The sequence below is a fragment of the Tursiops truncatus genome, chromosome Y, assembly GCF_011762595.2.
Source record: "Tursiops truncatus isolate mTurTru1 chromosome Y, mTurTru1.mat.Y, whole genome shotgun sequence".
Lineage (NCBI taxonomy): Eukaryota > Metazoa > Chordata > Mammalia > Artiodactyla > Delphinidae > Tursiops > Tursiops truncatus.
Window position 1 is genome coordinate 2,552,858 of NC_133428.1, and position 24,320 is coordinate 2,577,177.

General features: G+C 44.3%; 1 protein-coding gene across 1 annotated transcript in view; it reads left to right on the plus strand.

The window, feature by feature from the left end:
* Positions 1-24,320, plus strand: part of LOC117307483 (pseudouridine-5'-phosphatase-like) — a 452,112-nt gene that overhangs the window by 117,843 nt on the left and 309,949 nt on the right. The window contains exon 4 of the transcript XR_012329446.1: positions 8,604-10,028. The gene's annotated coding sequence lies outside the window, so the exon portion shown is untranslated. The remainder of the gene's footprint in view (positions 1-8,603; positions 10,029-24,320) is intronic.

The window sequence follows — 24,320 nt, forward strand, 5'->3', positions numbered from 1 at the left end:
GCTTTCTTTAAAAAAAAAAAAAAAAAAGATGACAATCAAAGAGAACTCATTTATTTCTGTGTGGAGCAAGAACAGAGAATGGACAGGCATTTCTCAAAAATGAGAACATGACAGTACAATGGCAAATAATCGTAGTGAATACAAGTAGGCTGGCATTTCAAAAGAAATCAGGAAGAAGCCCTCTAAATGAACTTAGACATCAGGAGAACATGGACTTAATATGACAGGAGGGGCATATAAGCAACTAAGGAATATAACATTTTTGCAGAAATTTTCAAGAGAAGTATTAGGAAGTCTTAAGCCAAGAATGAGGTAAGGCATCTCAAAATATGAAAAGTAACAAAAGGGCCTTTCAGTTAATATTATAGCCAGAACTCAGAGAGAAGACCTTACCTGTGTCCTTCTGGATTTGCTAGCCAAATGTGGGAGGCCTTCACAGGTACTTCTCAGGGCTGGCTGAGTGTTACTCTCTAGCCATTCCCCCCGCACCCCCCAGGGCTCAGGAGATTCGAGTTCTTATTTATTCTTTATAGCTGCCGGTGTCCTTTCCATCTCTTGATGTTTCTCTTGCTTTTTTGTCCCCAAAACTAAGCTATGGTTTGACAGTCATTCCTGAGTGCCAATTCCATGATACTCCTGGAAAAAAGGAATATACACTCATTAGTTATTTAAGGGCTTAAATGGTAATCTGTAAGGGGGAAATATATAGGCGATAACAAACTTGAGAAATCAAAAATCTCTCCATCCCATGGCATCTAACTACTTCTCCTTTGCTTTGGAGCACTTCACATCTGTCTGCCTTCTGCAAACATTTGTCTTTCTTTAGGTGAATCTGACGTTGTCTTTATTCCTTCTATGAAATAGAGATCGAGGGGTATGAGAAATAAATAATGGATTTTACTGACTTTTTCCCTCAGAAAAGCCCCTAATTCCCAAAGTAGAACAGTAGGTGAGAACTAGCTCCACTCAGGTAACTGCTTATCTCAAGTAGGTAATGGAAGCTTTGGGGACCCACCTAGCTTAGTAGGTGTCCTGTGCACACCAAGTTTGCCTTGGATCCTTGCTTCTAAAATTATGTGATGGCCATAGTCTTTTCACAACTCACCAGAATTAACTTGAATAACAAAATAGTCTCAATTTAAAATATTTCCTCTCATAATTCTTTTTCCTAATTGTTTGGCATCCTCTGCCTTCTCTCACTCTTCTTTAAAAAAAATATTTATTTGGCTGTGTCGAGCTTTAGTTGTGGCACGCGGCCTTCTCTCTGGTTGTGGTGCACGGGCTCCAGGGGGCATGGGCTCAGTAGTAGCAGCGCGTGGGCTTAGTTGCCCCATGGCATGTGGGATCTTAGTTCCCCGACCAGGGCTCGAACCTGCATTCCCTGCCTTGGAAGGTGGATTCTTAACCACTGGACCACCAGGGAAGTCCCCGCCTTCTCTTATTTTTAAGTACTAACCTCCTCTGTTCAATAAATAAATAGGAAGCAAGCAATTACAGGCAGACCTCATGTTATTGCACTTCACAGATATTGCGCTTTTTACAAAGTTTGAAGGTTTGTGTCAACGCTGCATTGAGCAAGTCTATTGGCACCATTTTTCCGTCAGAATTTGCTCACTTCGACTCTCTGTGTTCCATTTTGGTAATTCTTGCAACATGTTAAACTCTCCACCAGCAAAAAGAATACAACTCGCTAAAGACTCAAATGATGGTTAGCATTTTCTAGTAATAAAGTATTTTTGTTTCATTTCATTTCATTTCATTTTTAAATATATATTTATTTATTTATTTGGCTGCATCGGGTCTTAGTTGTGGCACGCAGGGTCTTCACCGTGGCATGTGGGATCTTTCATTGCAGTGCGTGGGCTTCTCTCTAGCTGTGGCGTGCGGGTTTTCTCTTCTCTAATTGTGGTGCGTGGGCTCCAGAGTGCGTGGGCTATGTAGTTAGTGGCACTTGGGCTCTCTAGTTGAGGCATGCAGGCTCAGTAGTTGTGGCACCTGGGCTTAGTTTCCCCGTGGCATGTGGGATCTTAGTTCCCCGGCCAGGGATCAAACCACATCCCCTGCATTGGAAGGTGGATTCTTTAACACTGGACCACCAGAGAAGTCCCAATAAAGTACTTTTAAATTGGCGTATATACGTTGTTTTTTTAGACATAATGCTATTGCACACTTAATAGACTACAGTGTAGTGTAAACATAACTTTTACATGCACTGGGAAACAAAAAATCTGTCTTAGTTTCTTAATGCAATATTTATTTTATTATGGTGGTTTGGAATTGAGCCTGTAATATCTCTGAGGTATGTCTGTGTTAGCAGAAAACCCCAGAATGGGATGACTTTGATACCTTGTGCTGGGAAGGTATATGTATTTGTTCATAGCTGTAGTTTTTATATGTTCTTTAGGGCAACGGTCCCCAACCTTTTTGGCACCAGGGCCCGGTTTCATAGAAGACAGTTTTTCGACAGACCAGGGGTGAGGGGAGATGGTTCAGGCAGTAATGGGAGTGATGGGGAGCCATGGGGAGCAGCAGATGAAGCTTCACTCGCTCGCCCACTGCTCACCTCCTGCTGTGCGACCCGGTTCCTAACAGGCCATGGACCACTACCAGTCCGCAGCCTGGGGTTGTGGACCCCTGCTTTAGAGTACTTGTCATATATAATACCTTTGGCTGGCCAAATTGATTGTAAGATGAAAATAGCTACCAATGATCATGGTCTTTCATTATATCGAGGCGTTTCACAGACAGTATTTTATTTATTTTTTAGTTTTTACTTTTTTAACATCTTTATTGGAGTATAATTGCTTCACAATGCTGTGCTAGCTTGTGCTGTACAAACAGACAGTATTTTAAATTCCAGGTGTACCATCACCTAAATAGTGCTAAGAACCATTGCCTAGTTTTTTCACAAGGGGGAGTATCTCTTGGACTTTCATTTTTGCTTCCTCTTCTCTGACTTTGAGAAGTCAGACAATTACAGGTAATTGTGAAATTAACATTTAGAAGAACCTTAAAATCCTAAGACCACAAGGAGGTTATAAGGGAAACCTAGTTATGGAGGAGAGATTTTCTAGCCTGGATAAGCTGCTTCTCAAAAGAACTTATGCATTGTCCGGACTAATCATCACTGGCAATGTTGAGAAATCATTATAAGACAGCAGAGATTTCCATCCCCAAGACTGAAAGTGAACACATGTTCTGATTTTTCAAAGACCAAGGAGAAGATGAATTGCACAAATGTGTGACCAGGAAAGATGGGGTGGTTGACAATATAAAATGCCAGTAAGAGGTCAAGCGGGGACAGCTGAGAAGAGGAGGCTGGAACTGGTGGTTAGAACTCGCTTGAGATCGCTGTGGAAGCCAAAGCTCTGAGGGAACATGAGCTTAGTGTCCTCCCTGAGCGTCATCTGGAGACGGAGTCTTTAAAAAGGCGGTTGGTGAGCCCTTAACTACGGAAGTGGAGGTCACTGTGAGTTAGGGTGGGCTCATCATTAACAGGTCCTGCCAGCCGAGACTCATTTCACTGGACTAATAAATACAAGAAATGCAGTTGGCTTGAAGGACACGATCTCCATCTGAGCAGAGTTTTGACAGTGTTTTCAGTCCTAGCCTTGAGGACTGCGATCAACCAAGATCAACTTAACATTATTGAAACTGATGACTAAGGGACGGATGTGCAGCTGGAGTATGTTTCTCATAGTCTCCCTCTGGCCCTCCTGTTGGCCATCTCAGCTGGGGAGACTTGGACAAGGCAAGGGATAGCCTGCTGATCAGGGGGCACAGTAGTGATTAGCGAATACATTGAATGACACAACTGAGACCAAAAGAAACAGGAATGAAAAAGAGAAAAGAAGGAACAAGGTCCAGAGGAGACTTGCTGGCCTGGATCAGTGGAATGAATCTCACAAGATGGAGACCGATAGCAGCAAAGTGCCACTTTCTGCTCAGATACACCAGCCACTCAAGTACCAGCTTGTGGGGACAGGTCTGATCGATGGTAAAAACAAAAATAACCAGACACCAAAACCAAACAAACAAACAAAAACACACACAAAAAGCATCACATAATCTCACACAATTACAATACAAATGAATGTTTACGTTGAACATGACAGAAATGGAAATGACCTTACTTTGGACCTCATTTTGTGATTGCATTCATTATAATAACAGAGAGCACGGTAACTACTTAAAATATTCTTTCATATTTATATATGCACATCCTCAGTTAAGAGCAAAATTTGGTAAACCATGTAACTTTTGGTTTGGAAAAAACCAATTGATGGAGTGTGAGTGACATCAGAAACTCTGCTGAACAGATCACACCTGCAGAGTTGTGGAGGTTTGTCCCCAGCATCCAGTACGTAACATGTTTTCAGAGAAAGACCACTATGGTGGTTAGGAACCAAAAAATGAACGGGTAAGTGGGAGGAAAGGAAAAGAGGACAAATCACTAGGAACTGATGGAGATAAGGAGTGGGGAGAGGAGGAGAGACACAGCAGGCTAGAGGGATACACCTGTACTTGATGAGTCATATTCCTGGGTGACTCTGTTGTTTCTGTGCCAAGACTTCTGAGTACAGCTAGTGATGACTCGCATGCTATAGCCACTGTACTTGATCTCAGAAAGAACCTGCATCATAGCACACTGTACTTTCCCTCTGTGGCATTTAACACAACAATAACTAAATAACTATGTGAGCACTTATCTCTCTGCCCATCTAGATGCTAAGTTAAGTCCATGGGAACAAACACTGTTAGTCTCTGTCATCCCTGTATTCTTAATGCCTAGTGTACAGACATAATGAGCATGTACTAAGCACTCTATCAACATACTTGAATGAATTTTTTTTAACATTGCTCAGCAATTCAATAACTGCCCTATATTGTGGAAATTTTTAAAACAGAAAATACAATGAAAAGAAATCATGCGTTTCATGTTAGCGAAAGGACATTGCAGCCTGCAAACGAAAGATACGTATCTCAATACAATATAAGGAATAATTTTGACAATTGAACACAGTTCATTAAGCAGATTATCAGGTAAATCTCATCACGCTCATAGGATATGTCACATTCTCTCCCCATAATGCATTAAGTTAGAAATCAGGAACAAAGAGATAAATAGAAAATCTCCATATAGAAATTTTAAAGCACACCCTTAAGAAAAGAACAACTGTGTGGGTCAAAAAAGAAGTCATAAAGGAAATTGAAAATATAGATAAACAACAATAGCACTATATACTTTTTAAAGGGGAATGCAATAAAGCAGTATTGAGAGGGAAATTTAAAGCCTTAAATGTTTATATGAGGACAGGAATAGGATGGAAATCAATGAGCTGGACATCTAGCACAGGGAGTTAGGAAAAGAACAACAGATTAAAACTTCCACAAGTCAGAAAGAATAAATTAGTAAGACTGGAAGACTTCTGGCAAGACTGAATAGGAGAGAAGAGAGACAGGGGACAGGGAAGGAAAGGGAAGAGAAGGGAAGAGTGGGCGAGGGGAGGGGAGGAGAGGAAAAGAGAAGGTGGTGGGGGAGAGAACAAATATAAACTATTTTTTTAAAGTATAGATGCTTCTGAGGTCAAGACGATAATAAAATGATAGCATTTTCAGCTGTATAGCAATAAAGTTGAAAAATGTTCAAAATTCTAGAAAAATGTAACTGACTCAAGCAGAAATAAACTATAAAAACTGAGTTAGTTGTAAAAACAACAACAACAAAAACAAACAAAAAATGAAAACTTTCCCCAAAGAAAAGCCTGTGCCCTGATGGTTTTATATGTTAAATCTAACAATCAACGAGTAATTTCAAACTATTACAACTCTTCCAGAGAACAAAGAAAACAAACTTAACTCAGTTTTTTGAGACTGCCTAACTTTAATAACTAAATTATCCAAGGAGAATAAATCCTATTAAATATAGAGACAGACATCTTAAACAGAATATTAACAAAACAATCTAGCAAGCTATAAAGAATAATAATCATGAAAAAAATGGATTTATGCTAGTAATACAAACCTGGATCAACATTAGAAAGATCAGTCTATTAATTACCAGTGAAAAACCTGTATGATTATCTTAACTGATGAAGAAAAATCATTTGATCAAGTCGATATCTATTCCTGACTTATTAAAAAAAAAAAGATCCTTAGCAGTTAGGGATAGAAAATAACTTTCCTACACTGATAAATAATATCTATCAAAAAAAAAAAAACGAGTTGAAACTCAGTATTATATTTGATAGTGAAAAGGTAAAAGTATTCCTGTTTAAGACCAGGAGTAAGAATGCTTTCTATTACAACCCCCATTCAGCTTTGTGTTGGCAGTACTAAAGGCCAGCTCAATGATATAAGAAAAAATAAAATGAGACGTATGAATATTATAAAGAAAGAGGCTGTTATCCTCCAGAGCTTATTCATTGTCTACCCTGAAAACCTCAGATCTCAAAGAATATTTAGATGAATTGTTAGAATCGATGAGGGTTTATCAAGGTTGCTGGATACAACATAAATATTCACATCACTTGTATATCTATATGCCGGCAATTGTTAGATCACACCACGCTTTTAGAAAATATCTTTCGCACAAGTCCCCAAAATATAAAGGATTAGTAATGAATAGAAAAAAAATTGGTGAAAAGACTTTATGGGGAAATTTTAAAAGTATATTGAAAAATAATAAACAAGATAAAAATAAATGAAGAGTTATAACAGTGATACCAAGGTTAAAGATGTGCCTTTCACCCTGGAACCATTACTGAGGACCAGCCTGAACTGTTGGGGTCCAACCTTTACTTGGTCCTGGACTTGCAGTCACTCCTCGTTCTCAGCAGGGATGGAGCATCAATTTCCATCACTAACCTCAGAATTCATGGATATTACTCACCTGGAGATGCTTGAATCTGTCTCTGAGAAGGGTGACAGAGCAGGAGACCAGATGCTGTGTTTCATCTTTCAGTAAAATGCTTCTAGGAGCACGTGCATTTAAAAACACATTTTAAACATTTCTATGCAGGCACTGCTGCAGGATCACAGCTGCACAACCAATTTTTTTACACCAAGGAATATCTCACCCATGATGAATTCAGCAACTTTATTTTTCGTTTGTGCATATCTCCCCTTTTCGTATTTCATTCCTTAAATATGCCATTTATGCCTATAAAGCAATGCCCATGACAGTGAGATGCCACTGTCTTTATCTCCAAAGTGGTGACAGCTAATTTATTACTTTCATTTATATCTGCAAGGAGTTTGTGGAGCAAACTTACAGTCTAGAACTCTGTAAGTAACAATTCCCTCTGATCTCTTCATCAATATGTCTAGGACAGGCTGAGTCGTGGAGAACATATTTTTGTTAGTGTTATCTAGATCAGGGCGGGGGAGGGCAGTGACCAACTGTGACTGAAGAACTAAACAAAATAAAAAATGGTACTTTCCAAAACTCCTGCGTTGTATTTATTTTGAAATATTTTAATCACAGTGTGTTGATTGGTGCGGTCAAATTGTACCAATTGTCTGCTGATTTAGCTGCAAGAAGACATACTTTGGAAGATAACAGTGTTATATAATATAACATTAAATTATTACATTATATTTTATATATTATAACATTGTTATAACATTTTATAACAGTAAATATTAAATAACTTAGTATTAAGCTAGAAGCAACTCTCAGCCGTGAGTCTTGAGTCTTTGTTTCATGTCTAACGATACTTATCCTCTGCCTGTTCCTTGATATGTGATCCTGGCACTGTCTGCAATGAGCTGGTCCAGAGCTTCAGCAAGCACTCCTGTTTAGCATTACTTTGAGGTGCAATTCGGGACATCTAAAGTTCAGGGGTCATGAGGCTGGCAGATGGACTTGGGAAAGGATTGAATGCAGGCCTCTTTATCAAGAGACAGGAAACAAACTTTGTGGAATACGGTTCACATTTTCAGCTGTATCAAAAGCCTTACCTTTTTGCTTTCGGTCTCTTCATAGTACTGTCATGACTTACCATCCCAACCTGTAAAAATATTCCGTGGCTCAGATGGCCCAGAATTGATTCTTGAAAGTTTTTTTTTTTTCCCCTTTGGTTTTGTTATGTCTCCTTTGTTGTTGTTTTTAATCTGGGAGGATCACTGTCATTTGTTCCTTTGTTAGATAATCTGCCTTTGATCAAACATCATTACCAACATTTGACCTAAATGGAGTCAATTATTGCTATTTTCTCATGCTTTAGTGGTAAATTCAATCTGGACAAGTTTATTAAAAGCAAATTAGGGCTTCCCTGGTGGCGCAGTGGTTGAGAGTCCGCCTGCCGATGCAGGGGACGCGGGTTCGTGCCCCGGTCCGGGAAGATCCCACATGCCGCGGAGCGGCTGGGCCCGTGAGCCATGGCCGCTGAGCCTGCGCGTCCGGAGCCTGTGCTCCACAACGAGGGAGGCCACAACAGTGAGAGGCCCGCGTACAGCAAAAAAAAAAAAAAAAAAAAAAAAGCAAATTAAAACTAAAATTAAACTTAAGGTTACTTTCTTTATTCCAGTAATTTAAACAGCACAGAGTAAAACAGATACATTTCCATTGTTGATTCTGGTTCTTTTCCCTTTTCTTTCAGCAAGAACTTTATACGATATTGCCCACTGAAGATGGAATTCAGCATGAAGGCCATCTTGGGCTCCATCAAAGAGATCACTGAGGGCTTCCCTGGTGGCACAGTGGTTGAGAGTCCACCTGCCGATGCAGGGGACATGGGTTCGTGTCCCGGTCCAGGAAGATCCCACATGCCGTGGAGCGGCTGGGCCCGTGAGCCATCGCTGCTAGGCCTGCGCGTCCGGAGCCTGTGCTCCGCAACGGGAGAGGTTACATCAGTGAGAGGCTCACGTACCGCAAAAAAAACAAAAACAAAAACAGAGATCACTGAAAAGCCAAAGGGCCTCTAGGATGTCATACCTCATGATGTACAGAGGGCGCAGTGCACTCTACAGAATTGGGCTTGAAAAGTAAAGAAGGCAGACAGAGTTTCCTCTCTTACTGGAATCTTCTGGAAACCATAGCCATGGGGTATTCCCGAATGCCTCACATCCTTTAAGCAATGTTTAATGGCCACCTGTTGCATGAGGGCTCATCAGGGGAAAGGACCATTTCACGACAACCTAGGACCCTGGCCCTAAACTTCGGTGTCCAGGCTAGTGGGGCTGGGCCATGTGGAGAGTTTGTTTTGCCAGGACAGGAGGTCTTGAGGGCCTGGAATCCAAGAATTTCCAGGAGGTCCTTCACCATGTTCCTGCCAAGTCCGTGGCCACCACACCACAGAATGGCAGAGCCCAGGTTCATGTTCTCGATAAGGATCCCGTGCCTTTTTCATTGTGCTGACTCTCTTTGCCATGGTGGGGCTTTTTATGGCCTGGTAGGGTAAGGGCCTCAGCGTTCTAGCCGCAGGTGATGGAGAGACTGCCTGCCTTTGGTTCCTCGAATCACTGACCTGGGAGCCCCATCACGTGGGGCCCCAAGCAGAGGCCCCGGGTAGCCACCTCTGGGATGTCCTAGCTTAGGTGCTGCTGAGAGTTTGTCAATACTTGTATCTCCCCTCTGCCTTAATGATCAATGTGTCCAAAGTCACAAACTCAAACCACAGCACATGGAAATAATGACTTATCCTATGACTGCCATAAATGCACTCCAGTGTCTCAGATGTATTTCATCGATCATTCTTTAAGGTACAAAAGACGTGTGTCAACATAGAAACAGTCTCTATTCTGGGGAGGAAACTCCATGAATGTGTGTACTATTGACTCTCAATCAAAGATGCCATTTTCCTCTTTGCGGGCCATCGACGTTTTGCACCAAGCCCTCTCTCCTTAGATAATTGCATTTACACTTTGGCATCTACGTTCTGAAGGCTTGATGCTGAAGTTTCTACTGCCCTTCCACGAGGAGGACAGCCTGTGGTCCCCACAGTGAGATCTGCTTCTTTCTGCTCATTCGTGAAGTGACGTGGAGAGCAGGGAGCTGATTTGCAGAAGGACCGCTTGGTAGACAGGTAAGAAACTCCGCGTTTATTTAAATGTAAGCTTAACTGCGGCAAATATGGAAAAGCCTCTGGGAAGATTTCTTTTACGGAGCACGTTTCTGTTGCCTAGGATATGAATCCTTAAAGTCTGTCTGCGTAGCCGGAATTCACAAACAGGAACCTTCCCTGTTTCGCATGGTTCCGTGTTGGCGCGTGTTTGAAATGCCCTTTGAGTTGCTAATTATTTTGTTTATATTCTGTGCTCAAACAATCACATGGGCGGGTTTTCACCTTGGTATTTTGCCTCCTAGAATGGTAGGTACACGAAAAGCTTTGATTCTCATCCAGGAGGTATCTCCAAAGAAGCAGTGGTAGGAGGCCCCTTTGCTGCTGTATTGTTTTTTTAATGGAACCCACGTTCAGAATTCCCCAAGGAAGTAGCTGAGACAGTGATGCTGAACCTTACTTCAAAAGGGCTATTCTCAAGTCTCCTTGAGCATATTAATGTCCAGAATTATATAGGAGCTGCTGTGTAAAGCTCCAGGAGCAGCACCTATGTAAATGGATCCACCAAGTGGCCCCATGAACTTGGACCGCCATCTCGTTGGTGGTGCAGCCTTGACCCTAGGGGTGCAAGACTGGGGCTGCATCCAAAAGTTTCTGTGACATCCATTGACCCCACCCATCATAAAAATCATTCTCGCTTTTCCTCTAGTCTTATATTATGGATAAAAGCTTGGCTTGTTAAGTGAGTACGTCTGAATTAGACCCTGGAATTCTGAGTTTGGAGACACCAGGAGAGCAATGGTTATTCTCTTCTTTGAAAACATGAATAATTATTGGCTGGGGAAGTTTCATTTTAGAAGGTGAATGCAAAGAGGCCCAGCACGTATGGCCCAGTAGGGGAAGCCCAGTCTACTCTGCATGCTGGATGTATTCTTTCCACTCTCAAATGCAGTGTCAGCCCATCTTCTGTACACTGCCCACTCCCCTACCCATGGGGGACCCTACAATGATATTTTCTGCCAAAAAGGACATACTTATTTTAAGAGGCCCTTTGCAGGTCCCTTCTTGCATTCTGCAGAGTTCCACAACACTAAGTAAGTGCTGTATCCACCTTCAGTTTTAAATAGCAGCATACCTTCCAAAACCTGATATGACAACATGGCTAAACGTTGGATGAACGGAGCTCATCGCTGACTTAAGTCAAAATCTGTTGTCTAGAGCTACGGTGTTTAGTAAAAAACTTGTGAAACGATATAATTTTTTTCCATTCAGATTTGCTTAAACAGGTGGAAGTACTCTGTGCTTGGAAAGTATGATTATACCTTTCATGTTATCAGATGCAATAGATTGTGTGCCTTAGTTGTGAGTAGGGTTTAGAGGCTAATTAGCTTTTGCAAAGATATCTGTTCCAAAGAGCTGGGAGATCTGCCTTTGTTCCTAGAATGGGCCTCCCTCCCGTGGGGACATTCTTTCATACCCCCTTGGTTTCTCACCGTGATAGAGTCGCCCTTGATACAGCTGCCAAGAGACAGTGACCCCTGTGGGCTTGGGGGGGTGGAACACCAGGCCATCTGTGGACAAATGAGGTGCAACGCCCATGCCCACCTCAGGAGACAGTGACCCCTGTGGGCTTGGGGAGGTGGAACACCAGGCCATCTGTGGACAAATGAGGTGCAACGCCCATGCCCACCTCAGGAGCGAGTGCCTTCAGGGGAGTTTCTGTGGGTGGCTGGCTGGTTGGTAATCGGGTATCTCACCTTTCTGTGATTTTGGAGGCGTCCACACCCTCCACGTCCACATGGAGGGGGTTTTTCACAGATGCTTTGGGGACCAGGCTGTCTATTGGAGCCCTGCCAGGGGTCGAAGAAGCATAGTCAGTGTACAGGGCAATGTACCCGTGGAGCTGCTGGTCTCAGTAGACCCTGGGAGTGAGCCAACAGCGTCAGCCAGTGCGGGGCTGCGTGGGCACAATTGTGGTGATGATGAAAGATAGTCTTTGGCACATAAATCATCAAGGAGGGAGACAGGCTAGCAACAGGAGCATTTTTGGGGTGGGGCCCTGGCAGCAATATCTGAAAAGCTCCCCGGGTGGTTCCAGCACGCATCTGAGGCTGAGACCAGTGGACCAGGACTTCCTGAGAAGCCCCGGACAGCTGGGCCCATCTGGTCATTGCACCCGCCTGTGTCTCCTGAGCTCCGGCCCCTCCGCCCTGGCTCCTGACCCAGCCTCTCGCTGCTCTCCCACCTCCAGGACATTTACCTTTACACTGAGGACCTCCACTCTCTCAGCCTGTTCACCCGCCGTCTCTTCCACCATCCGCCCTTCCCTGAGGCTGCCGCTACCCTGCACTGCTCCCCGCTGGGTGGCCGCTTATCTTTGCCCTGAGCATCTCTGGGGAACGGCACTCACTGAGCTCTTGCCCTTCTCACCCACAGGACCTTCTCCATCATTTCCCTCCAGCCACCTCCATGGCCATGCCTTGCATCTAAGTTTTATGCAGCGCCAAGACCCTCCTGAAATCCCAGATGCAAACCTCCCAGTCTCTAACTTACACTCCCTGTGGTATTCCCATAGGATGAAAACTGCCCTTCGGAGAGCTCTCCCCCTGGGCTTCCATGCCCTCTTCACATCACGCTGTTTTGTCTTCTTAATCCTCTAGTTGTCCCTCATCTGTGTCCTTGGGGGTTCCGACCCTTGTGTCCACCCACTAAAGGTTGTTCTCATTTTCAACTGTCTTCTCGGGCAGCTTATTCAATCCGGGCTTCAAAAAGAGCAATCTTCTTCTGTGCATTCCCATAGCACCTTGTGCTGTGCTGAGACCTGCCACAGAGCATTCACATTGTCTATTTACTTGTCAGTCTCCCAGCCTGAATTAGTCAAGTTCTCCAGGGAAACAGAGCCAAGAGGATCTCTATAGATACAGATGTAGAGATCAGGGAATTTGTGTCTATCTAGCTATAGCTAAATCTGTCTATTGCTATAGAGAGAGATGGAGGCAGATTTTGATAGATGGACAGATTCAATAGAATTGCAATTAGCTGTTGTATAGATAAAGATCTATTGTAGTCATCTATCTATCTATCTGCATCTTTGTCTCTGTAGATAGATAGGTGTAGATGTAGCTATCGATGGGTAGTAGGGGCAGAGATACCTATCTGTCTGTAGTTACATCTGTAGCTATAGATAGATGTATTTGTATCTATGTATCCATCAGGAGGTTTATTTTTAAGGAGTTGGCTCATGTGATGGTGGCAGCTGGCAGGTCTGGTATCTGCAGGGTGGGCCGGAAAGCTGGAAATTCAGGCAGAGATTCTATGTGGCAGCCTTGAGAGAGAATTGCTTCTTCTTTGGGAAACTTTTCATCTTTGCTTTTAAGGCCCTCGCCTGATTAGATACGACCCACCCACCATCCCACCATCCCCTGCCCAACCACATTATGGGAGGGTAATCTGCTTTACTCAGAGTCTTCTAATTTCAATGTAATCACATCTTAAAAAAACCACATGTGGACTAACATTTAAATGACTGGGCCCCGTAGCCTCGTCAATTGATACATAAAATTAATGATCACATCACACCACCCATCTCAAGTACTGAGAGCAAGCACCTTACCCAGCACCTTATGTGTAAATACTTTGTGTCTGACTCCTATATAACGATAACAGTAGCAATGATCTGTACAGCTTACTGAGTTTATACTACGTACCAGGCTTTGTTCCTTGGCCTTTGCGTGCAATATTATATTGAATCCTCACAGCTATCTTTGAGGCAGGTAATTTTGCTTTATGTGAGGTGACTAAGTTCAGAAAATTCCAATTTATAACCCAAATGGATATAATCAGTGAGTGGCACAGTTGGGCTTTGATCCAGGTCTCTTGGATTCTCGCTATAACCCCGATATTCCAGCACTTTCTACTCTTCCCTCACCTACATTGTTACATAGGGTATAATCCTATGCTCAGATGGAAGACAAATGTGTCTTTTCTGCATCTCTCAAATTGTTTCTGTAAATGAGTATTTATGAACAACCTTTCTCCTCTCGAGTGTGTAAAAAACAAGAAAAAAATTCCTAGGGTTGCATTAAGCCTCTTATAACCCAGAGTCTCTCTCTTGACCCTCAGCTGCCTCTTGTTTTAAAACAATACTGGGAAGGAGATAAATCAATAGCTCTCCTGGCAGAGCCCTTACACGGGCTTTAGGGTATCATTACCATAACATTATGCGTCAGGAAGCAGTTTTCCAAATGACACTTCAGTGACCCCAAAGAGCCTTAAATCAAAGAAGAGAGTCTTGGGTTGTGACCATTTAGTGCAAAAAACATGCATCGACTTCTGGTTTTATCAATAATCAAGAAAACATCACACAGAGGACAAAGTTATTTAGCTTATGATTCTTTGGACTACTGTCTGGGTCCAAGTAGACGTCACTGTTTTCTCTTCATTGTTTCTTGTCAGTGTTTTCAGATCCAGACCCTAACATTGCATGGTATTATGAGGAAAAACAAAAACAAAAACTTGCATGGCAGTTGGGAATTCTTGACTGGAATATTTGTAAAAGCGGGTTAGAAACGTCTTGGGGGATGGGACCATGTCTTATTCAACATTGTATCCCCGGCTACTTGAACAGTGAGTGCCTCATTCTAAACACAGAGGAACCCCAGACCCATTTCTTCAATTGAGTCATTGAATCCCCCAAAGTGGGGAATCAGGTCGTTGCATAACAAGTTGGTTTTCCTCTTTATCCAATAGCTTAGTTCTCCAGAAAACATACAGAATGTGCCTTTCTCATGCAGTTTCCAGTACATTTTCCAGAAAGTAAGATGTATGCTAATGCCATTTCAATTGAAAGGTTTTGACTAAGAGTATTACGGTCATCTGAAAAGAGGAACTTGCTCTTTACGTTATGCAGAAGACTTTGTCTGAAAGCACCTGCCTAGTCAATAAAGCTGTCCATTGCCTGTAATATAGATGTAGGTCCCCCGTCCGCGTCCTGGAGCACAGTTCTCGGGAAAGTACCAGAGCAGGCGTGCTGATGCCAGTCACGTATCCCTGCATGGTGGGAACAATTGCGTTTTCTTTGGAGGAAAACAGGACGGATGAAGAACCTGGCCAACCATCACCAAATACTCCATTCCTCCCTCATGCATGGAATCAGCTTCCAGGAGACTGAAGTGATGGCTGTAGAACCTGTTTCTTTCTTCAGAACAGCCCACAAAATGTCCAGCGTGAAGGGGTCAAAACCAACAGCCCAGATGACTTCCCTGAGGGAACATTTCCACGCACCATACGGGGGCTCCTGGCCCCTCCTCACCCCTGTGTGGTGGAAAATCACTCCTCACCTCCAGCTCTGAGCAGGGAGGGGCTGTGCCCTGCCCAAGGAATTCGTCCTCACCTCCCAGCCACCCCATCTCCCCTTCCAGCGGTCCGTGTGATGAAACAGATTCCTGCTACATCTCTCAGCAGTGGCCAGGGTGCCACTGGCTACAAATGCACTGATAGACACTCACTGTTTCACGGAAGTGCCAAATAAAAAGTAACTCAGCCAACAAGGAGGAGTTCTGGGCACGGATCAGCTGGTGAAGGAGAAGAAAGGCCCAAGAGAAGAATCCAACTCCGAGGGAACAGGGTTCCCTACACGCCCTGCTCAGCGGGGATGCGAGAGCCCAGGATGTGTCCTCTGTGATCCACTGTGGTTACAGGTGGCCACAGTGCTCATTACACACTGTCAGCCCCGTCACTACCAGAAAGCACACTTGCCTTCTTCCAAAAGCTCCACGTTAAACAGCTTGTGCAATCATCACTATGTTTTGAGAATCTGTTTATCGGGGGGTCATTCAGCTCGTTAAAAGAAAGCAGAAAGGTTGAGGGGATGCCAGCAGATGAAGCAAGGAGACATATTGACAAATCGATTCCATCAGGGTTGAGAAAAAGCATGCCAGGGTCGGAACTTGCAATGACGTTGGGAGGAACCCTTTGTGAATTTAACCCTAAAAGTCCCACACGGGTTGTGCTTGTCAGAACAAAAAAAGGAAACACATCCGGACTTAGTAAGGAGAGACTTTTATTCAAAAAGGATTCTTGGAAGGAGGGAAAGAGACTGTGGCACTAGGGGCAGCAGGGCTATTGCATTTGGGACAACATTCTATCTATAAGGTCAGCAAGCAACAGTTAGCAGAAGGGGATCCTCTTTTTTTATAGGAGGAGCAAAGTTGATCCCCTTGACCTGTAGTCTAGAAGGAACTAGGCAAAGGGAAGTGGGGTGAAAGGGTGGCATGATCCAATGTAGACCACAGAATATTTTCCTAAGAGCACCCTGTGCTGGGGTGGGAGGCTGCTGGCTCAGACTGAGGGTGGGCCAAAGTTCAAGGTCCTGGGGGGCAAAAGGAGAGGCTGAACCCAAGTTTGGTTCACAAGCATTTCGTTCCAGTTCATCTGTGGGGACAAACCACTCAGGACATCATTTATGAGACAGAGGATGGGAATCTGGAGGGTCTGTGTCGGGCCTTGTCCTGGGTGCCCAAAGGGAATATCTGTGAGTTCTGTCTAACTCAGGTGGGGAAGGAAGGTTCTTTGCAGTCAGCAGTTTTCCAGGACACAGAGGATGGGGCAATTCCTTAACCTTCCCTGTTTTCCAGGAGCACAGGGTTTGGGTAAAGTTCAACATTGTCTTGGGTACATGGAAACAACCCGAGTGTCCATCGACCGATGAGTGGATGAAGAAGATGTGATATACACACACACACACACACACACAATGGAATACCACTCAGCCATAAAAAAGGAATGAAATAATGCCATTTACAGCAACATGGATGGACCTAGAGTAAGGTTATTATACTAAGTGAAGTGAGTCAGAAAGAGAAAGACAAATACCATATGATGTCACTTATATGTGGAATCTAAAATATGACACAAGTGAACTTATCTATGAAACAGAAACAGACTCACAGATGTAGAGAACAGGCTTGTGCTTGCCAAGGGGGAGGGGGAAGGGGAGGGATAGATTGAGAGTTTGGGGTTAACAGATGCAAACTCTTATATAGAGAATGGATAAACAACAAGGTCCTACTATATAGCACCGGGAACTATATTCAGTATTTTGAGATAAACCATAATGGAAAAGAATATGAAAAAGAATATCTATATCTATACAGATATAGATATGTATAAGTGAATCACTGTGCTGTACACCTGAAACTAACACAAGGTTGTAAATCAACTATACTTCAACAACAACAACAAAAGGTACTAAACCTCAGCAGAAGCAAAAACAAACAAATAAAAGGTTTTGCTCTCTAAAACAAACACTGTCTTGGGTGAACCCTGTGTAGGGATCTTGGTGGGAACATCGATAGAAATTCTCTGCCCCTTGGGCGTGCTGGATCTGCGCACTTGGCATGTGAAGGAAGCAGCTGAGGATGTACAGGGGAATGTTGTGTGTAATCCTGTCTCAGGGAATGCCATTGTGTCACGGTCAGGAGACGGCCACTCTGCTGGTGGAGGCTGCTGTGGGAGTCCCAGGGCATCCAGGGGTCTCCAGGAGGAAGTGCCCCGCCGGGACAAGCTCACTGCACGCCCCCATCAGGCACTTCGTGGCTTGCCTTTTTTTTTTTTTTTTTTAACATCTTTATTGGGGTATAATTGCTTTACAATGGTGTGTTAGTTTCTGCTTTATAACAAAGTGAATCAGTCATACATAAACTTATGTTCCCATATGTCTTCCCTCTCGTGGCTTGCCTTTATAACGGCTTCATTGGCATGCAATCCCCACAGCACGCAGTTCACACACGTAAACTCTACAACGCGGTAGTTTTGAGCAGATTCACAGAGCTGTGCGTCCATCACCACAGTCGATTTTAGGACGTTTTCATTCTCCCCCAGAGCAACCCGGTCCCCGTCAGCACTCACTCCCACCCCCGACGCATAACCAGTCTCCTCTCCGTGTCTCTGGATTTGCCACTGCTGGGCATTTCCTACAGTCTGTGACCTTTCGTGCCTGACTTCTTTCACTCGGCATCCTGTTTTTGAGGCTCATCCCCGTTGCAGCTGGTGTCACAACTTCATTCCTTTTTGTGATCAGATAGTGCCCCCGCCTTGCAGGGATGGAGCACGTCCTGTTCATTCATTCATGAGTTGATGGAACTTGGTTAGTTTCTGTGTTTGGGCTGTTGTGCATCATGCTGCTGTGAACATTCGTGTGGGAGTGTGTGTGTGGACAGATGGTTATCGCTTCTAAATGTCTCTCATGACCTACAGGGGCCGCCACTCTTACTGGGTGGGGCCCAGTAGGTACCTACTTACAAGTAACTGCAAGGCGCGGGTCCCTAGGCTGGTGCAGTGCCGCCAGGATTCTGGTGCTGGGAACCCTGTGCAAAAGCAAATGAACATCCTCTCCCCCAACTCCGTACACCCCTGACGTGGCTCATTCTGTCCACGTGCCCTATACCGTAGCCTCTCACTGAACAGCTCAGCCCTTTGGGATCGCTTCTGTTCTCAAGAGACAAAGAGCCTGATCGTGCTGGAGGAAAGCAAACACTGGCAGGTAGAGTATTGGCCTGAACACGGCGACGGCCCTGTCCTCTCTCAAGAAATGCTTGCAGGAATTCCCTGGCGGCCCAGTGGTTAGGACTCAGCACTTTCACTGCCAGGCCGGGTTCCATCCCTGGTCGGGGAACTAAGATCCTGCATGCTGTGTGGCCAAAAAAAAAAGAAAAGAAATGTTTGCAGTGAGGAAATGGTCCGTTTGATCCATTTAGTTAAATCCATTGCAGTTAAATCTATCCAAGGGCATTCAGGCAGCAGCAATCAGCATCGATAGTCAGTCCTCCATGATGCCTCGGTTCGGTCCTGTACACCCATTTCCAGCCTCCTTGGCAGGATGTGTGCCCGTGGGACCCCGTCCTCCCAGGCAGAAGCCGAGCTGACAGAAGTGAAGGGTGCCAGACCCAACAGGAGAATTCCCTCCTGTACCTCCCAGCCGGCGGCAGCACTGACACCCTTGGGGACCCTGCGGGCTGTGCCTTGAAGCCGCAGGGAGTGTGACTACTTGGATCCCCGAGTGACCGTGTGGAACAGAGGCTCCGCTGCCCTGCGGCACATGCTCTCCATTGCAGGTGACACTGACCACGTCTGAGCTGGCCACGTCCGCTCTGCCTGTACCTGCAGCTCAACCTCCTCGGAAGCACCAGCTCTGGTCTGTCAGTGTCCTGCCGGGGGTAGCTTAATGCACGTCAAATGCTTCCTAACTCAATCGGTGTGCAAACATTTATTCTTAGAATGAAGAATTAAGACAGAGGTGAGACATCATTGCCTGTCAGTCAGAGACGAAACTATTTACATAGAGTTGGACTAGGGATGGAGTTTTCAGAAAACATAGAATGAGACCAACAATAACCATATAAAGCAAACTTTAAACACTAAATATCAACCTTGTATGGAACTAGAAAAAGGAAAAACTAAAACCAAGACAGCCCTTTGCAACGGCCATGGCAAAATTGAAGGAAACTTTATCACTGGCAGAAATTCATGGCGTAGAAGTTTGCATCTTTGAACGACTGTCCTCACTTAGATGTACACTCTGGGACACATTTAACTAAAGAAGAACTTTCCAAAGTGACTGCTTTGTGTCACTTTGGAAAGTGCTATTTTGCGCCCCCCTTCCCTGTCCCCATTGGTAATCACTAGTTTTGTTCTCTATATTTGTGAGTCTGCTTTTGTTGTTGTTGTTATATTCACTAGTTTGTTGTATTTTTTAGATTCCCCATATGAGTGATATCATATGGTATTTCTCTATCTCTGTCTGACTTACTTCACTTAGTGTAATGTGTTCCAAATCTATCCATGTTGCTGCAAATGGCAGAATTTTGTTCCTTTATATGGCTGAGTAGTATTCCATTGTGTGTGTATAACACATCTTCTTTATCCATTCATCTGTGATGGACATTTAGGTTGCTTCCACTTCATTGTTACTGTAAATAGTGCTGCTATGAACATTGGTGTACATGGTTTTTTTTTCAAGTTAGTGATTCCATTTTTCATTCGTGTTAGGTATTTATTTTCAGATAAATACCCCTGAGTGGCATTCCTGGGTCATATAATAGTTCTATTTTTAGTTTTTTGAGAAACCTCTACTGTTTCCCATATACGGGATTGTACTTTAAAAGATACATTGTTCTAATTAATGAGGAGACTTTAAATTATCCTTAACATATCTTTGTTTAGTTATTTTCCGCATCATTCAGAGAAGGAAAAAAGCATACATCCCTGAAAATATTATTTTATATAAATGACTCACTGATGGGATAAATCATGGAGCACATAGTGAGCTAATTGGGTGAGCAACATGTGGAAAAAAGCCTCATTAAAATTTGTTTTCCAAACCTAATGATAGAAGCAACCATTCTTGAAGAGAATATGGATGTAGTAGAAAAGTATAAATGAGAAACTAGAAAAATTGCTTACGATCCCAGCATGGACCAGGGGAAACATCCTTGTCAACATTTGGGTGTATGTGTGCCCACATATTCTGGTTATGGTGAGAAACGCTTGCAGAGCTAAAAGTCAAAAAGGAGGATGAAGGTCTCCAAGACTGTGTAGTCAAGAATTTAATCTTGGTCAGAAACAGATCTGGCCTTTGCCCCTCAGCTCCTGGGAGGTGAGCTCTAAGCCCTTGGAATGTCCTGCCTGACAGGGCGTCTTTGCCTGCCTGGGGGGCTTGGGTCACTGGATAGTGTAACTGATTTAGGGTAGGGGGGACCAGCCATGCCAGAACACCTAACCATGTGACATAGGGCGGGGGCCTTTGTTGTAAGTATCAGCCTGACATCCTGAGTGGCTGGACTGTGAGCTCAGTCATGGGGTCCGTCAATCACTCTTATGGGATGGAGCCACAGTTAAAAGTTGGAGGGCTTCCCTGGTGGCGCAGTGGTTGAGAGTCCGCCTGCCGATGCAGGGGACGCGGGTTCGTGCCCCGGTCCAGGAAGATCCCACATGCCGCGGAGCAGCTAGGCCCGTGAGCCATGGCCGCTGAGCCTGCGCGTCCGGAGCCTGTGCTCCGCAACGGGAGAGGCCACAACAGTGAGAGGCCCACGTACCGCAAAAAAAAAAAAAAAAAAAAAAAAAGTTGGACACAGTCTGAGGTGGGCTTTCCTGGTTGGCAGTCCTCCATACGTGTTGGCTGGGAATGTAACCCATCTGTGACTCTGGATGGACCATGTTCGCAGCATTCCTGGACACCTCCCTATAAGCCTTTCCCCTTGGCTGACTTCCATCTGTCTCACTTAGCTGGTAGTCAGCCATAACCATGAGCACAACAGCTTCCTTGAGTCCTGTGAGTCCTTCTTGCGAACTATTGAACTGATAGTGGTGTTGGGACATGCACCCACCAGGGCTTGCGGTTGGCATCAGACGTGACGGCAGTCTTGAAGAAAGCCCCCTCTAACTTTGCGGATGGCGAACTTTTTCATGAGCACATAGGCAAATGCAAGGGGAGGCCCCAGGAGGGGAGCTGGGGTGTGCTGAGCAGCGTGCAATCCTGGGCTCCAGCCAGGAAGCTGGAGGGCTCTCCCAGGAGGTTGTTAGCACACAGGCACTGCTCGTCAGGGCTGGCACACGTATCCTGCCCAAGGCATGGTGCAGGGTTAGCTGACCCTGTTTGACAAGCTGGCAGCAGGGGAGGGCAGACGTCATCCAGGGCCACTGAGTGCTAGAGGGGGCACACTGAGCACAAGGAGGAAACTTTGTTGTGGGTGTCATAGTCAGGGAGAGCTCAGCGGAGGAGCTGGGCTTCAGCTAAGCTTGCAGGACAAGTGGTATCTGGGGAGACCACTTGGAGCATGGGGTCTGCAGGAGAAAATATTCAAGGCACTCATGTTTAGGAAATGCTTATGCTGTAGGGCATAGACCTGTTCTTTTTTGGGGGGGCGAGGAGTCTATGTAGTACAAGGGCAAGAGTCAAATTTGAGCAGCTTGTGGGTGATCGTAGACCTTCTGGCTTAAGCATTTGGGTTCTCTCCTACCCGTTTTATTACTTTCTGTCTTTAATTGGGGCCTTGGGAAAATTGGTTCCTTCATTTGAAAAAAAAATGTCTGTTAATATTTAATGTAGAGGGCTCTCGTGAAATGTAAGTAGGAAACGTATATAAAATATTTATGGCATTCCCTCATACCTTAGAGATGCTCAGAAGACAGATCTCCTTTCATCCCAACCAAGAATAGCCTCCAGGTTTCAGCAGAATTCTATGAGGAATATGGTGTTTAAGAACTTTTTTTTTTTCTGAAAGCAAACAACAAAGATGCAATTGAATTAGAAATAAATTGAAAATAGAAAAAAGAAACTCCATAGAAGTAAGAAGTAGCCATGACTTTAGGCATTTTGAAAACGAATGCATTTTTTTAAAATCCCGTGATTGCACTAAACATGGAGTGATTAACAGTGGAGAAACTCGACAGACGCTAATTATCTTTACCAGCTGATCATGGTTTATGTCGTCCCTGGTGAGTCATGTGGAAATCATGATATGACGCAATGGGAAGGGGTGCCTCAACTCTGAGGATTTATTCCCCAAAACCCATAGCCCCTGTTTAATATTCAGAAGAGCATCAGACACGCTCAGATTGAGGGACATTCTAAAAAATATCTGTCAATATCATGAAGAACAAGGAAACTCTGAGACTCTGTCACAGTGTAAAGGAGACTAAGGCACGATAACAAAGTGCAGTGTGGTGTCCTCGAACAGAAACACATCACTGTTGGAAAAAACTGGGAAAACCCTCGTAAAGTCTGAAGTACAGTGAACAGTGATGTCCTGTGGTCGGTTTCCTGGTTTGACCAGCGTGCCATGGTTATGTGAAATGTTAACCATAGGGTAAACGGGTGAAGGATGTATGGGAAATCTCCCTGCTATCTTTACAACTTTTCCGTAAATCTAAAATCATTCCAAAACAAAACATTGACTTAAAAATACAAGCCAAGGAGAAAAGTATTCAGGAAAGCAAAATTGTTCCTAATTCAGCGGGGGCTGTACAAATAACTGTACAGCTGAGTACACCACTCTACTCCCCTTGAGATTCTAAGTTCTCAACAATGGGCATTTCCATGGCCACACCCAACAGAAGAAGAGATGAGGCCGCCGGGTGCGTGAATAAAACCCCGATCTAGCAGTATTATTCCAGGATGACTCCAGCCATACCTCCTGTATATCATACTCACTAAGAGTGAAAGTATGTTCAGGTTTCTGTTTTGAGATGTATCCTCTCCCACAGGGAATCCAAATACTTCCCAGTTACTGGTGCTTCAAACCTTTTCTTCTCTAGTAAATCAAGGGCAACCGGAATGTCCTGGCATTTTTAGTGAGTGTTAATACAGAAGGTATGATTGAAGTTAGGCATGACTTCCCTTCTTACAGGGGGGAAGTCAGCCTTTTGGAGCTATTCAGGCCTTCACCTGATGAGACGAGGCCCACCCACATTAGGGAGGGCAATCAGCTTCACTCAATCTGCCTGTTTAACTGTTAATCTCATCCAAAAACATCCTCCCAGAAACACTCAGAATAATGTCTGACAAATAAATATGGCAAAGGATGCGAAATCACTTTTGTGATTAGGGTATAAAAGTGGGACTCCATCCTGCAGCAGACTCTCTCTCTTGGAAAAAAGTGTCTGCGTTGAGACACGGCAAGGTTCCAAATGGCAGGTCTAACTCTGGCCAGCAGGCCGTGAGGAACTAAATCCTCCCAACAGCATGTGAGTGAGCTTAGAAGTGGATCCTTCCCCACTGGAGCCTTCAGATAAGATCCCAGCCCTGGCCAGCACCCTGACTGCAGCCTCATGAAAGATTCTGAAGCAGAAGATCTAGCTACCCCACGACCAGAGCTCTGTCCCAGAGAAAATATAAGGTAATAAGTATGCGCTGTGTTAGACTGTTAAAGTTTGCAGATCATTGGTATGTAGACAACTAATTCATGGAGTTTGACATTACCCTAAGGGGAACAGAAAGCAATTTCTGTAAACAAAAAATACATGAAAGAAAATTTTGCTTTATAGGATTCTTGTAGGGAGACTCCTGCAAGCTATTAGCAACTTGGGGTGGGAGATGAGACCTTACCGACCATATTAGCCAGGGTTCTCCAAAGAAACATAACCAATAAGGTATATGGATAGATAGATGTCAGAGGAGATTTGTTATAGGAATTGGCTCGCATTGTTAAGGCGGCCGAGAAGTCCTACTAGCTGCTGTCTGCGAGTTGGAGAACCAGGAAAGCTGGTGGTGTAGTTCAGGCCTGAGAACCAGAACAGCCAGTGGTTTAACTCTCAACC